The sequence below is a fragment of the Tenrec ecaudatus genome, chromosome 1 (genome assembly GCF_050624435.1).
Source record: "Tenrec ecaudatus isolate mTenEca1 chromosome 1, mTenEca1.hap1, whole genome shotgun sequence".
Taxonomy (NCBI): domain Eukaryota; kingdom Metazoa; phylum Chordata; class Mammalia; order Afrosoricida; family Tenrecidae; genus Tenrec; species Tenrec ecaudatus.
In genome coordinates this window covers 225,069,079-225,082,340 of record NC_134530.1, presented here as the reverse complement: position 1 = coordinate 225,082,340, position 13,262 = coordinate 225,069,079, and the positions used below count along the sequence as shown (strand labels likewise).

Sequence of the window (13,262 nt, the reverse complement as noted above, 5' to 3'; positions counted from 1 at the left end):
ACTTGTGGATCACAACCCCTTTGGGTGAGGAAGGACCCTTTCACAGGAGTTGCCTAAGACCATCAGAAAACACAGAGTAACTATTTCACAATATATAATTACATATTGTTTTGTGATTAATCACTATGCTTTAATTATGTTCAATTTGGAACAATGAAAATACATCCTGCATATCAGATATTTACATTATGATTCATAACAGTAGCAAAATTACAGTTATGAAGTCGCAATGAAAATAATTTTATGGTTGGGGGTTGTATTAGTCTGGGCACTTTAGAGAAACAAATCCACAGGAACTCATGTATAAGAGAGAGTTTCATATAAAAGTTAAGTGCACATCAAGAAAACAACCCAACCCAGTGCTGCCCAAACCCACAAGTCCTACATCAATTCATATGTCCCACACCAATCCACAAAGTCCTCCATCTCACAAAACACACGCAATGATGCCGACTGCAGGAGGAAAGCGGAATCAGTGAACGTGTAAGCATCTCAGCACTGGCAGGGGTCTCCACACAGTTGCTCCAGCACCCAGGGCTGCATCGGGGTAGGTCCATGCAGCTTCTCCTTGAGGATGTCTTGCAGAAAGTGAGCCTTGCAATCTGAAGCAGGGAACTGACCAAAGGGTTGCAACATTAGGTGGTAATAAATAAGGATTGAGAAAAATATGAAGATTCAAACATTTGGCAATTATTAAATAAGAATGATGAGAGAGGTGATGTCCAAAAAGAAATCTTAGGCTCCTGGCTGAAAAACCTGGCTAAAGCAGCAAAGTTTGAAAGGAAGGTGATAAATTCTACATCAGCACTACTGATTTGTAAGCATAGCTGAGATTTTCAATGAAATATCCTGAGTGACCAGATTGACCCAGAAAACCAACCTGGAGATAGATATATGGGTGCCATTGATAAAGAGATGGTAACTGAGATCATGAGATCACCAAAGAAAAGATGCAGGATGCGAAGAGGAAAGAGCTCACAGCCAAACTCTGATGGACACAGATCTGAGCAAGTAACTACCAAAGGAAATGGATAGAGCGTGGTCTGAGTCGTAGAAGAAATATTGGGAAAGAATGTCCTCCCAGAAGACAAGGAAAAAAATTGTCTCAAGAAAAAGAGAGTGGTCAACAGACTCTAATGCTGCTGGGAGGCCCAGTAGGATTAAGACAAAAGGGACTCCCTGGACACAGCAAGTGAGGGTTGCTGGTGACTGTATCCAGGGAGTCCGGGGGGAGGGGGGATAGATGGACTGCATAATTAATTGGAGGTAAAAAGTGAGGACAATAAGTGTGGACATCAATGTCAAGATGTTGGGGGGACAGAAGTTGAAGATGGAGAAGTGAGAAGGGACGTGTGGTTCAGAAAGTAGGGAGGGATGGGATTTAGAGATAGAGGGAAAGATGGCTTTTGTATGAGGGGAAGACCTCCCAGGTACAGCAAGTAGGAATGGTAGGTACAAAAATAGATACAGGAAGCTGAGGTAACTTCCCCCAATGGCTTCTGTTTTCTCTGAGAAGAGTGAAGGAAAAGAGGCTACAGGGAAGTTTGAGGAACGGATATCTGCATGGATATGGACGACCCGCAAAGACAAGGCAGACTTCCAGGCAGTGTTGGGGACCTAGATAAGGTTGCTATCATCAGTTTAACTGGTCTGCCAAATTGTATAAGCTTTCACGGCAGGCTTCTCTTGGTAGCCTAATATAAACACAGGGAAGGCAAGAGTTTTTGCCCAATAAGTGTTTAAAAAGGACAAGGAAGCAGTGAATGACGTTAAAAATATAGGTAAGAGCCTGGTCGTTGAGATGAGCCACGGATTTAAAGTTGACTGCTGAAGTAAGAGAGGAGATAACTGCTGAACGGAATCATGCAGAGGAACGAATGGACTAGGGTTCTGATCATGTCAGAGAGTCATTTGGGTCATAGGACAGGAATCACAGGGGACAGGAACTTACCGTTAGAGAGTGGGATACCCGAGTGGAGAGGTTTTGTAGATAGCACAGTTCAGGCTATGACTAACAGCGTAGATGGCTGAGTGGAGATAGAGGGAAATGTCACTGGAAACATGGAAGTCCGAGAGTTCGAGATCACATTTTAGTGAGTCACACACACGTGTCCTGAAGTTCATCCGGCATGTAGCAGCACAAGTGACTTCTGGAGACGACAAGGAGAGAAGTAGGAGACAGGTGCTCGAATCCCCTGTGAGTGAAGTAAGGGAGGGAACCCACAGGTGTGAGCATCCTAGAGCTCACGGGGGGGGGGGGGGGGGGCTCTTATTGCTACTAATTGTTTGTGGGGATTCTAAATGTCATGCAGAGATCATTCTAGATTTCCTAAGGGTTGGAGGAAAACAATCCTAAGTTTCTTGAGATTCCCTAGGATAGACTTGTTGGAATTTCCTAATAAATGAAAGGACCTATATGCTTAGAAATACGTCTCACCGGACTGAAGTCATTTTTACGTCAGAAAAATGATGATCCAAGCCCTCACCGCACGCAACTTAGAGTCACTCAAATCAAGAAGCTCTTTTTTTGTCTTTTTTTTTTTTACAAGATGAGTCATGCAGTGACACATCCAACTGGAAACTTTCGGCGACTCTCCAAGGACCAGCCTTCCTTCTGGTACCTCGGTTCTCTATCCTCTTTTACCACCTCCCATATCACCGTGAAGCTCCGTCTCCTTGCTGTGTCACCATCCAGAAATGGCTTCTTCACATCTAATACAACTTGGTGCTGAAAATCGAGAGCCAAGTGAAAACAGCCTTATAAATGCACGGCTTTCTCTGACCAGCAGCTCAGCGTAACAGCCAGGAATTCACCACCAGCATCACACCCAAGCAATATCCTGAGCTGCCATCTAGAGAATAGAGCAGTCAGAAAGTTGTCGCAGCCAGGACTTCTCCGGGGGACTGAAGATCAGTACTGGTCCAGGGACTGTCTGCTGCCAGTCTATGGCAATGTTAAGAACGGAAATCAAGAATATTTAGAAAACTTAATAATAATTTCACAGAGTAATGTTGTGTTCATCTGATCGAAATAAAAAAAAATCAGGACTTGGATCTTGCATATCTGTATTGATCTGTGGTTTTGCTTTTTGTTTTTTTAGAAGTTCTTTTAAATTCTTTCAAAGCAATTACTCCTTTGCTTAATGGGCTGGAATTGCTTCACTCTCTGGTTCTTCATCAAATTCAAGAAACACTGGTCTAAGTCACACTCTCCATTAGCTGGAATCTCTATATTGAAAGAAAGAGGTGGCAGCCGTTATTGCTGTCACACCAGCTCCGACTCACGGTGACTTTATGCATAGCAGAATGTTGCCCAATTCTGTGCCAGCTTCATAGTGCGTGTCCATGTAGCCCATTGTTGGGGCTATAATAAGTTCTGAGTGCCTTTCAACCTACGGGCTCATTTCCATATCAGACAATCATCAAACCCAGCTAATTTTCAGAAACAGATCATCAGATGTGACTTCCTAGTCTGTCTTAGTCAGAGAACTCTGCTGAAACCTGTCCATCAGGGGTGGGCGATGCTGCTTGTGGTGGTTACATAATCTCATGTCAACTTGAGGGTAATAAGAGTGAAGGGGTGGACTTTAGCCTATCGATCAGGTCTCAGCTCGATGACCTCATTTGGAGGCATGAGGGAGAGATGAATAGCTCACTGGAGGGGACCTTCTCTCTCTGCCTTCCTTTCCTGCTGTTGAGACACTCAGAGAGGTGGAGGAGCCATGTGGAGACCCCTGCCAGCATTGAGATGATTCCACCGCCACTGGATCCACAAGACTTCTTACCCACCGGCCTGTGATCTTTCTGCATTAGGCATCATTGTATGTGCTTCATGAGTCTAAAGAGGAATTTTTGGACTAGTATCAGACATATGGGCTGACATCAGAATTATGGACTTGATCCGGACTGGGCTGGGACGTTTTCTAAATATGCAATTGCTCTAGGATAGAAAGCTCTCTCTTACACACATATGAGTATCTCTGCCTTTATTTCTCTAATCAACCTGGCCTACACACTGCTGGTATTTGACATACTGGTGGCATCATGACAACACACAAGCTATGACCACTGACAGACAAGGGGTAGAAGAAAGAGGTAGTGAGGATACATGAGCGAAGTACATATTTTATATTTAGACTGACCTGATTTCAAACCCCCACTCTGCCACTTGCTTTAAAGCAAAACAAAACAAAAGACAAAAACTATTCTATTGTGATTTAGGTGAAAGTTTACAAAGCAAATTGGTTTCCCATTGAATAATTTATACACATTGCAAGCCCCATACTGTAATAGCACTGTTTCCATTCCCTCCATCCATTTATCTTTGTCCTTTGCCAGTTCCTGCCCCTGTCGCCTCTTGTTTGGTCCATTGTACTAAGGCGTGTGTATTTTGCCTCCTCAGTGTGGCTATTCTCCTTAGGGACAGGGTGACTCAAGTTCTAGTCCTGAAGGATGACTAAGAACCAGTCTCAGGGGTCCACTAGTCTCCAGCTTACAAGTAAGCCTGGTCTTCTTTGTGATTTTGAGTTTTGTTCCACATTTTTCTCCTATTCTATCCAGAACTTTCTAATGTGAGCCCTTGCAGAGTAGTTGGTAGTAGTAATTCTTCTACCTTCTGGTTCTAGGAGTGCCTTCTGGTTCTAGGAGTGCCTTCTGGTTCTAGGAGTACCTTCTGGTTCTAGGAGTGCCTTTTGCCTTCTGGTTCTAGAAGTACCTTCTGGTTCTAGGAGTGCCTTCTGGTTCTAGGAGTACTTTTTGCCTTCTAGTTCTAGATGAACCTTCTAGTTCTAGGAGTACCTTCTGGTTCTAGACAAACCTTCTAGTTCTAGGAGTACCTTTTGCCTTCTGGTTCTAGGAGTACCTTTTTCCTTCTAGTTCTTTATGAACCTTCTGGTTCTAGGAGTGCCATTTAGTTCTAGGAGTACTTTCTGCCTTCTATTTCTATGAGTACCTTCTGGTTCTAGAAGTACCTTTTGCCTTCTGGTTCTAGAAGTACCTTCTGATTCTAGGAGTTCGTGGAGGTTGTGGCTCAAACGGCCCAGTAGTTCTTTGGACTAATTGTTTCCATGTGTTCTTGATTTTCCTCACTCCCTTTAACTCCAGACAAGGAGAAATCAATAGTTGCACCCTAGATGACAACTTACGGGCTTGTAAGTCCCCCAATCATTCCTCACCAAAGAAGGATATAGAATATAGAGTCTGTGGACTATGAAAGACAATTATGCCAATTGATCTTGAGGTCCCTAAAGACCAGTGGTTCTCAAGCTGTGAGTCGAGACCCCTTTAGGGTTCAAATGACCCTTTCACAGGAGTCGCCCAATTCATAACAGTAGCAAAATAACAGTGATCAAGTAGCAACAAAAATAATGTTATGGTTGGGTGTCCCCACCACATGAGGACCTGTCTGAAAGGGCCGTGGCGTTAGGCAGGTGGAGAACCGCTGCTCCAGACTGTGGTCCTGAGCCCCTGGATCCAGCAACTCCTTCCCTCAAAGTGTTTGTTTACAGCTAAGATGTTCTCATAGTCCCCCCTGGATGCTCTACTGTATCACTTTACTCTTGCCCTGGGCCAAATTGCATAATTCCTATTTTCATTTCTGCATCTATAAACAATAATCCTTAACTTCCAGATTTGAAATGAGGATTGCATGAGATACTGTACTTAAGGCATTGCACAATGTTTGGCTCATAGTAAGGATTGTGAGTGGCCTTAAAGACCATCTGAGTGAACCCACCACCTTTGGCTCCAGTGAGAATTGCACACCCCACCAATAAGCCATCCACAGGCGAACCTGCTTGGTCTCTTTCTCCTGAAAAAGATAGGCAGTGCAAGTGCTACTGACCAGGTCATCTCTATCTTGTCTCCATGGTATCTAAAGAATGTAGCATCCTAACTAGGAAGGACATGCAGCAGCCTGATAGCTGTCCAAGCACGGCAATCCTCCTCTGCTTCCATGATAATGAAAGTGGATTTTAATCCTATCTCTGAATCCCTGCCCCAGAAATTCCATTTTCCCTTTCCAGTGAGGGGTAGAACCTTGGCCTATGAGACTTGAGCAGAGGTTGACCGAGAGCCCTCACGGGGAAGTTTTATTTGATTTTTTAAGGACGAAAACTAGGGTTGTCGCTGTTGTTGCTTCTGCCTCTGAATGTGGTCAACATTTGAAGCCTGGCCTTGCAGAAACCTTCTAGAGAACCATCTAAGAGGAGACAGTAACAAGACAGACGGTGGGAAGAAGTCGATCTTTGAGGACTTTGTTGAGCCCGTGAAATAGCATCCTAGATCAAAACGACCTCTGAAGTTTCTGGGTATTATTCATTGGGGTTTTTCATTGTTTGTGGCAAAAAGTTCCCCAAGGGGCATAAAAGATAGATGAGCCCTACGTCTATACACAGTCAGGCAGTTTTAATCCTGGGACTTCCCCACTCCGCTTCTCCTCCTGAGCTGCTGTGTCACCGCTGACTCATCCCAGGAACCTCAAATGTTGACAAGAGTTCGGTATAGACAGCAGTGTGCATCCCTCTCATCACAGGGTATGACTCCTGGGTCTTAGCAAATTCTCAAGCCAGACACTGGCCTGTCTCCCTCATTGATTCTGCCTGAAGAAATGAGCCCCGTCAAGTTATGTGGCAGACAGGGGTAGTGAATGTAGTAGACAACGCCATGTAGGTATCCTTGGCTCATGTCTACTTTCCTCACTGAGCTCAACCATCTTCCATTCCTCCTGAGGTGGCCCGTCCTCTGCCAGTGTATCCAATCCTATAAAGCCCTTAACAAACGCCACCTCTTCCATGAAGCCCTCCACTGCAAAGTAGACTTACACTCGCATCTCTGCTCACTGACCAAATCCCTGGACCAAATATTAAGATAACATTCTCCAGCATTTTACCTTCCAATCGCTTCCTTTAAGCTTGGCATGGCCCCTCTAACCTGACTATACACCTGTGGGCAGGGATGAATCTTACCATCATGGGTCTCTAACAGTGCCAAGCACAAGAAGAAGTGAAATAGATGCTTCAGATCAACCGAGGACACTCTCCCCACGGCCATAAAATCACAAATATGTTGCGTTAGGCTGGCAAATGCTTTCTTTGCCACTTGGCACCCACCGGGATGGGCACAGATGGACCCCCCAGTGGGCGCTGAATGTTTTCAAGGACGCTGAACTCATTACCGTGGGAGCCACCTGTTTCATTAACAGGTCTCATTAAAGGACAGTTCTTTTTACCTGTTATTTTCAGGCCCAGATCCACATCCCTATCATTTGCCCTCAGTTGTTTAATTCAAACTTTTTCTGGGATCAGCTAGAATAGATCTATTTCATTTTCACTTAAATCTTGAAAACCTCAAGTTTCCATCTGTCCTAAACCTTCATGTCTCTAAATCGTCTTCAGTTCCTTAAATGATTCTGTAAAAGAAATGTTTCCACCCCAGCATTTTTCCGAAGATGCATTCCAATTAGTCATTTCTCTCTTAAAGCCATATTTTTAATTTAATAGATACTGGTTGAGTTTCTAGTACACGTTTGCCTCTGGATGGGTTTCCACTGCCAACCTGTGGTTGGGAATCTGCACCACAGTCTTGGTTCTCCAGGACTTCTGTCACAGAAAAGCCCTAAGTGGGTGACCTTAACCAATCGAAAACAAGTCTTTTCTCAACAGGGAGGTAGAGATTTGAACTCAGGGTGCTGGCTGTCGGGGAAGGCTATCTCTCTGCACCAGCTCCAGAGGAGGGCCCGTGTACCTTCAGAACTTCTGACACTGGGCTTCCATCGTGTGACTTGGCATCCTGCTGCCCCTCCCCTGCTCTTTTACAATGGGCTCAAACACAGCAACTGTGAGGGGCATGCCAGCCTGGGCAGTACTTCATTCTGTGGGCACAGCTGACTAACGGCACCTGTCACAACAGCAAAAAGAAATTAATGTAAGACACACACTACACTCATCCTTCTCATTCACATAATACAGACAACCTGTTCCCCAGGGGGATTATCACAACAGGCATAAAGGCCAGGATTTTAGACACCTATCTGGGGCAGGAGGATGGGACAGAATTGAATCCACACAATGATCTGGGCAGCCTTATGAAGGTCCTCTTGAACTTCACAGTTCCAGTAGGACCTTCAAACCATTTGAAGGTTTCAAAGTTGCTCATGTCGCCAAGCTTCCAGCTCTACTCTGAGCCCACAGTGGACAACGCAGCCGACATCCTCCAGCCTGCCCGCAAGAGCATTTCCTGGCTCTCCCTGGAGGCGCTAGAACCTGCTACGGGCAGGTTCTTCCGCATCCCACCCAGGGCAGAGGGGTGCGACATCCCCTTCAGATTCCCACAGGGCCTATCCTTGGCTGGCAAGACCTGGCACAGAGGGGTGATCCCCTCTTTCACCTTGAGGAGCTCTGCCCTGAGTTCTTCCTCTTTAGCCTCCCTCAGGCCCTCCCTTGGCAGCACGGGCCTGGGCAATCGCCCCTGTGTCCATCAGGGAATCAGACAGCGGACTCCTGAGAAGAGTTCAGGTGGCGAGCTCTGCCGGTTGGGTGCATGCTGGTGCACAAGGTCGGAATCCCTGGAGCAAGAAGATGCAGGGATGCCAGGAGTCTCGCCCCTACACACAAGCCAGTCTCGCTGACTTCTTACATCTTAAATGTAGCATTTACACTCATACCTGTTTGCTTTACTCTTTCTTAGTTATTTTGGGCAAACGGCCTAGATTTGATAAACTTGGCTCCTATTCTTTTTTCTTTTGCTTTATAGCTCTTTTAAGAAATCATTTCATTGGGAGCTCTTACAGATATAACATTCCACAGTTCAATCACATCAAGGAGTGTTGTACAGTTGCTACCACATCATTTTCAAAGCATTTTCTCTCTTCTTGAGCTCCTTGACATCAGCTCCCCTTTATCCCCTCCCTCCCCTCCCCTACTCCCCAGGAAACCTTATTTTTTCCCCTTATAATAGTTGTTGTTTCATTGTTTTGCTATATATTACACAATCTGGTATATCCCTTCACATACAGTTCTGTTGTTTGATCCCATGGAGTGGGTTATACAGTCACCAATGCTATCAGCTCCCTATCCCTCTTTCCCCGCACTCTCTTCTCTTAAACTCCTGTTTCTGTTTCTGAAGGGTTATCGATCTTGACTTCCATGTACCAAACGATCTTAAATATACGAATGAACATACGCAAATCTACCATGATTTATGAATTAAAACAAAAAACATAATAGTAAAGGGAAGAAATATTAAAGAACTAGAGGATAGTTTATGTGCTTCATCAGTGCTATACCACACCCTGGATTTATCAGCCCTTCCATGTGGCCCTACTGAGAGGGGCTGTCCCATTTTCTTACAGGTGGACTTTGGGTCTCCATTATATCCACACCCCTTCACGTCAATTTAGTTGCTTGTTTTTGAACTTCTGATGCTCCTCTTGTCAACACCTCATGATCACACAGGCTGGTGTGCTTCTTCCATGAGAGCTTTGTTGCTTCCCTGATAGATGGTTGCTTGTTTGACTACAAGCCTTTAAGACCCCAGACACTATATCTTTTTTAAAATAATTTTATTGGGGGCTCATACAACTCTTATCACAATCTATACATCCATCCATTGTGTCAAGCACATTTGTACATTTGTTGCCATCATCATCCTCAAAACATTTGCTTTCTGCTTGAGCCCTTGGTATCAGCTCTTCATTTATCCCCTCCCTCACTGCTCCCCCCTCCCTTATGAACCCTTGATAATTTATAAATTATTATTATGTCATATCTTACCCACTCCCTGCACCCATTTTTCTGTTGTCCATCCCCCAGGGAGGAGGTTATATGTAGATCCTTGTAATCAGTTCCCCCTTTCCACCCCACCCTCCCTGCACCCTCCTGGTATTGCCACTCTCCACTAGTCCTGAAGGAATCATCCATCCTGAATTCCCTGTGTTTCCAGTTCCTATCTGTACCAGTGTAGATCCTCTGGTCTAGTCAGATTTGTAAGGTAGAATTGGGGTCATGATAGTGGGGTGGGGGGAAACATTAAAGAACTAGAGGAAAGTTGCATGTTTCATCGTTGCTACACTGCACCCTGACTGGCTCGCCGCCTCCCCGCAACCCTTCCTGGGGGATGTCCAGTTGCCTACAGATGAGTCTTGGGTCCCCAATCTGCACTCCCCCTCATTCACAGTGATTTGATTTCTTTGTTTTTTGATGCCTGATACCTGATCCCTTTGACACCACAAGTGGCCATCTAGCTCAGAAGCAACAAAACCCACATGGAGGAAACAGACCTGCCTGTGTGATCATGAGGTGACACTATATCTTTTAGTAGCCGGGTACCATCCATCATCTTTCTTCACCACATTTGCTTATGCACCTGCTTTGTCTTCAGCGACCGTGTCAGGACGGTATCATACAATGCCACATTATTAGAAAAAAACGTTCTTGTGCTGAGGTAAGATTCAAAGAGAGGCCCAAAGTCCATCTGCTTCCTTGTGGCCTTTGCATATAATACATATATAAATAAGCCCACATATATTTATACATTTACAGTTTTCCCTTCTTCCTTTTTTTCTTCTTTTTTGCCTCCTGCCCCACTATCATGTGTGTCTACCCTTTGTTCACCTCTGAGTAATTCCTCCCAGATACAACTCAATTGATCAGACATGACCCGAAAAGCTACACCCTCCTCGCCATCAATTTCAGAACACTTACCCTGTACCCATCATGGTTGGCTCCCTGCTTACCTCCCCCTCCCCTCTCATGCCCCCCGCCCAGGAACTGTCAGATCAGTCACTGTCTCTGTAAAATTCCTACCCTGCCTATTTTATATAGACACCAAACAAAAATAAATACATAACATACAGGTAGTCACAGGACTAACAGGGATCCTGACATAGAGCAGATGACTATCTCTGTTAAATAAAGAGAAGGACATGCTATAAACCAGCAGTCGAGTCCTCCATTCTTCCAGAGCTGCATGTCCCAGGTCCCACTTGCCTCGCAACTCATGCACCCTTCTAGTCTTCAGCATTCAGGACCAAAGGGCGAGCATCCGATACATCCCCATTGCTCTTCCTGCCGTCAGGGATGGAGAGGTCTAGTGACAACACCCCGCCACACACACACACACACACACACACACAGTTATGCCTTTAAACATCCAGGTTTGGCCCCCTTGTGAATAATCCCTAACGAGTTCAGATGGGATGCCAAGTGCTGCCCCCAGTCAGAAGTCTATGATCAGGATACTTCGGGGACTTTGTGGCTTCGCTCCCATCACTGGTCTGTTGAAGTCCCCTTTTGATTTGCCCCTGTGTGCGGGTCAGACCAGTCACTCTCCCTGAACTGTATCTTCAGTGCTGTCCTCTGCAGTGCTGTCATCTAGGAAGAGGACACCAAGTCTCGAGCTGAGGCCAGCCCTGCAGTCATCTCTGGGAATGAGTTACCCTGAGCAGGAATATCACCCTCAAGGATGGGCACACTGGAATACGGTCTAGTCTCATTCTCCCTGTCCTGTGGCGATATAAACAATACCCTCCCCTCAAGTGGGTTAGTTCCCTGACCCCCATTGCCATCGTTTTTCTTCCACCACCCCTTCGTGGGCCTTAAAGGCTTATGGGGTACAGGGGCGGAGATAGCACCTGTATAGAAAGGTATCTTGGCTCCTATTCTTTAGCTCAAGTTGCTCATAGAACATTAAACATGGTGAGCCAAGGTCGCAGCCCAACTGGTATCCAAAAAGGCCCTTCTCACAGGTAAAAATAATAGAGACAGCTATATATAATAAAATTATATATATAATTTTATTGGGGGCTCATACATCTCGGAGACAGCTATAGTTTAATCCACCAATTGGTCCCATGAGGCTTTCTCAGATGCTTTGAGGAAATCAAGACAACAAATCTACTGGAAGTCCCAATTTACAGGTCCATTGGCTGCATGACTCAAGTACAGCGTCCAAGCAGAATGACCTCATTTCTCTCCAATCAAGCCAAGCACCTCTTTATTCCATTTGTTGGGTGAGCCCAAGTCCCTAGACAAGCTACCCAGGGGCTGCTTTCCCTCCTCCTCCTCAGACTTCAGACTTGCAGCTTCAACAGGCCTGGCTCCGGGCTCCATGCAAACCTCACTCCCCTCTCTCCTCATCTGTCAGCTCCTCCTGATTATACTCTCCCAAAGAGCAACCCCCACAAGTGTAATCACAGATTTAATGTTGGGCCCTCAAAGGTGAACTCATACTAGCTCCTGCTCATGGTTGCTATTTGTTTTTGTTGTTGTTCACACAACTGGTTTAATAATCGAACAAATTGCTTCTCCCAGAGAACACCAAAAGGCGGATGATGCCGGTGCAGCAGAAAGACCTGGAGGCGCCAGGGGACCAGGAGCGGGAGCCCACGGTGGCTCCCACTGCTGCTTTCAGCAGCGCCCTGCAAGGACTGGGTCGCAGCCATGGCGTGGGTTGGTCTTGGCAGTGGACGAAGCCGCAGAGCTTGCAGAGGCAGAGCCAAGGACAAGGAGTGGCTCTCTGTCACCGTGCTGGGTCTTCTGAAGGACATGAAAGTCAAGTTCCCCAGAGGAGATCCACCTGTTCGCCTTGTCCATTAAGGAGTCTAAAATCATTGGCTTCTTCCTGGGGTGGCCCTTAAGGATGAGGCCCTAAAGACCATGCCTGTGCAGAGGGACCACCATCAGGGACTACAACCGCCATGTTAACCTGGGCATCAAGTACTCCAAGGAAGCCATCATCCACAAGATCGGCAAGCCCCACACGGTTCCTTGCAAGGTGGCCAGTCGCTGCAAGTCTATGCTGTTGCATCTCATCCCTGCCTCCAGGGGCACTGGCATTGTTCCACAAGCTGCTGCTGATGGTGGGGTCCCACTCCTGATCACTAAGGCCACCTGGGATGCCATCTCCAAGACCTACAGCTATCGGACCCTCGATCTCTGCAAAAAGACCGGGCTCACCAAGTCTCCCTGCCAGGAATTCGCCAACCATCACATGAAGACCCACCCCAGAGCGTCCGTGCGGAGGACCAAGGCTCTCGCCATGGCTGCCATGTAATCAGTGCTATATAAAAGATGATAAAGTGTATTGAGCCTGTCACAATACTAATAATAATCTAACAAATCTAGTGCAAACCAATGAAACCTCATCCGTGTATGAACTGGGAGGAAGATTGAAAAGGGGGAAGATGAATATCTATTAGAAATCCATCTGTTAGTGCAAAAAACATGTGAGGGGCTTCCAAAGGTTCGTGGCAAAATTCCATTGTC

The 13,262-nt window shown here is 45.9% G+C and overlaps 1 pseudogene; it reads left to right on the top strand.

Annotated features, from left to right (window-relative positions):
* The first annotated feature begins 12,325 nt into the window (after window positions 1-12,325).
* LOC142439733 (small ribosomal subunit protein uS5 pseudogene) lies at window positions 12,326-13,050 on the top strand (annotated as a pseudogene).
* The last annotated feature ends 212 nt before the right edge of the window (window positions 13,051-13,262 follow it).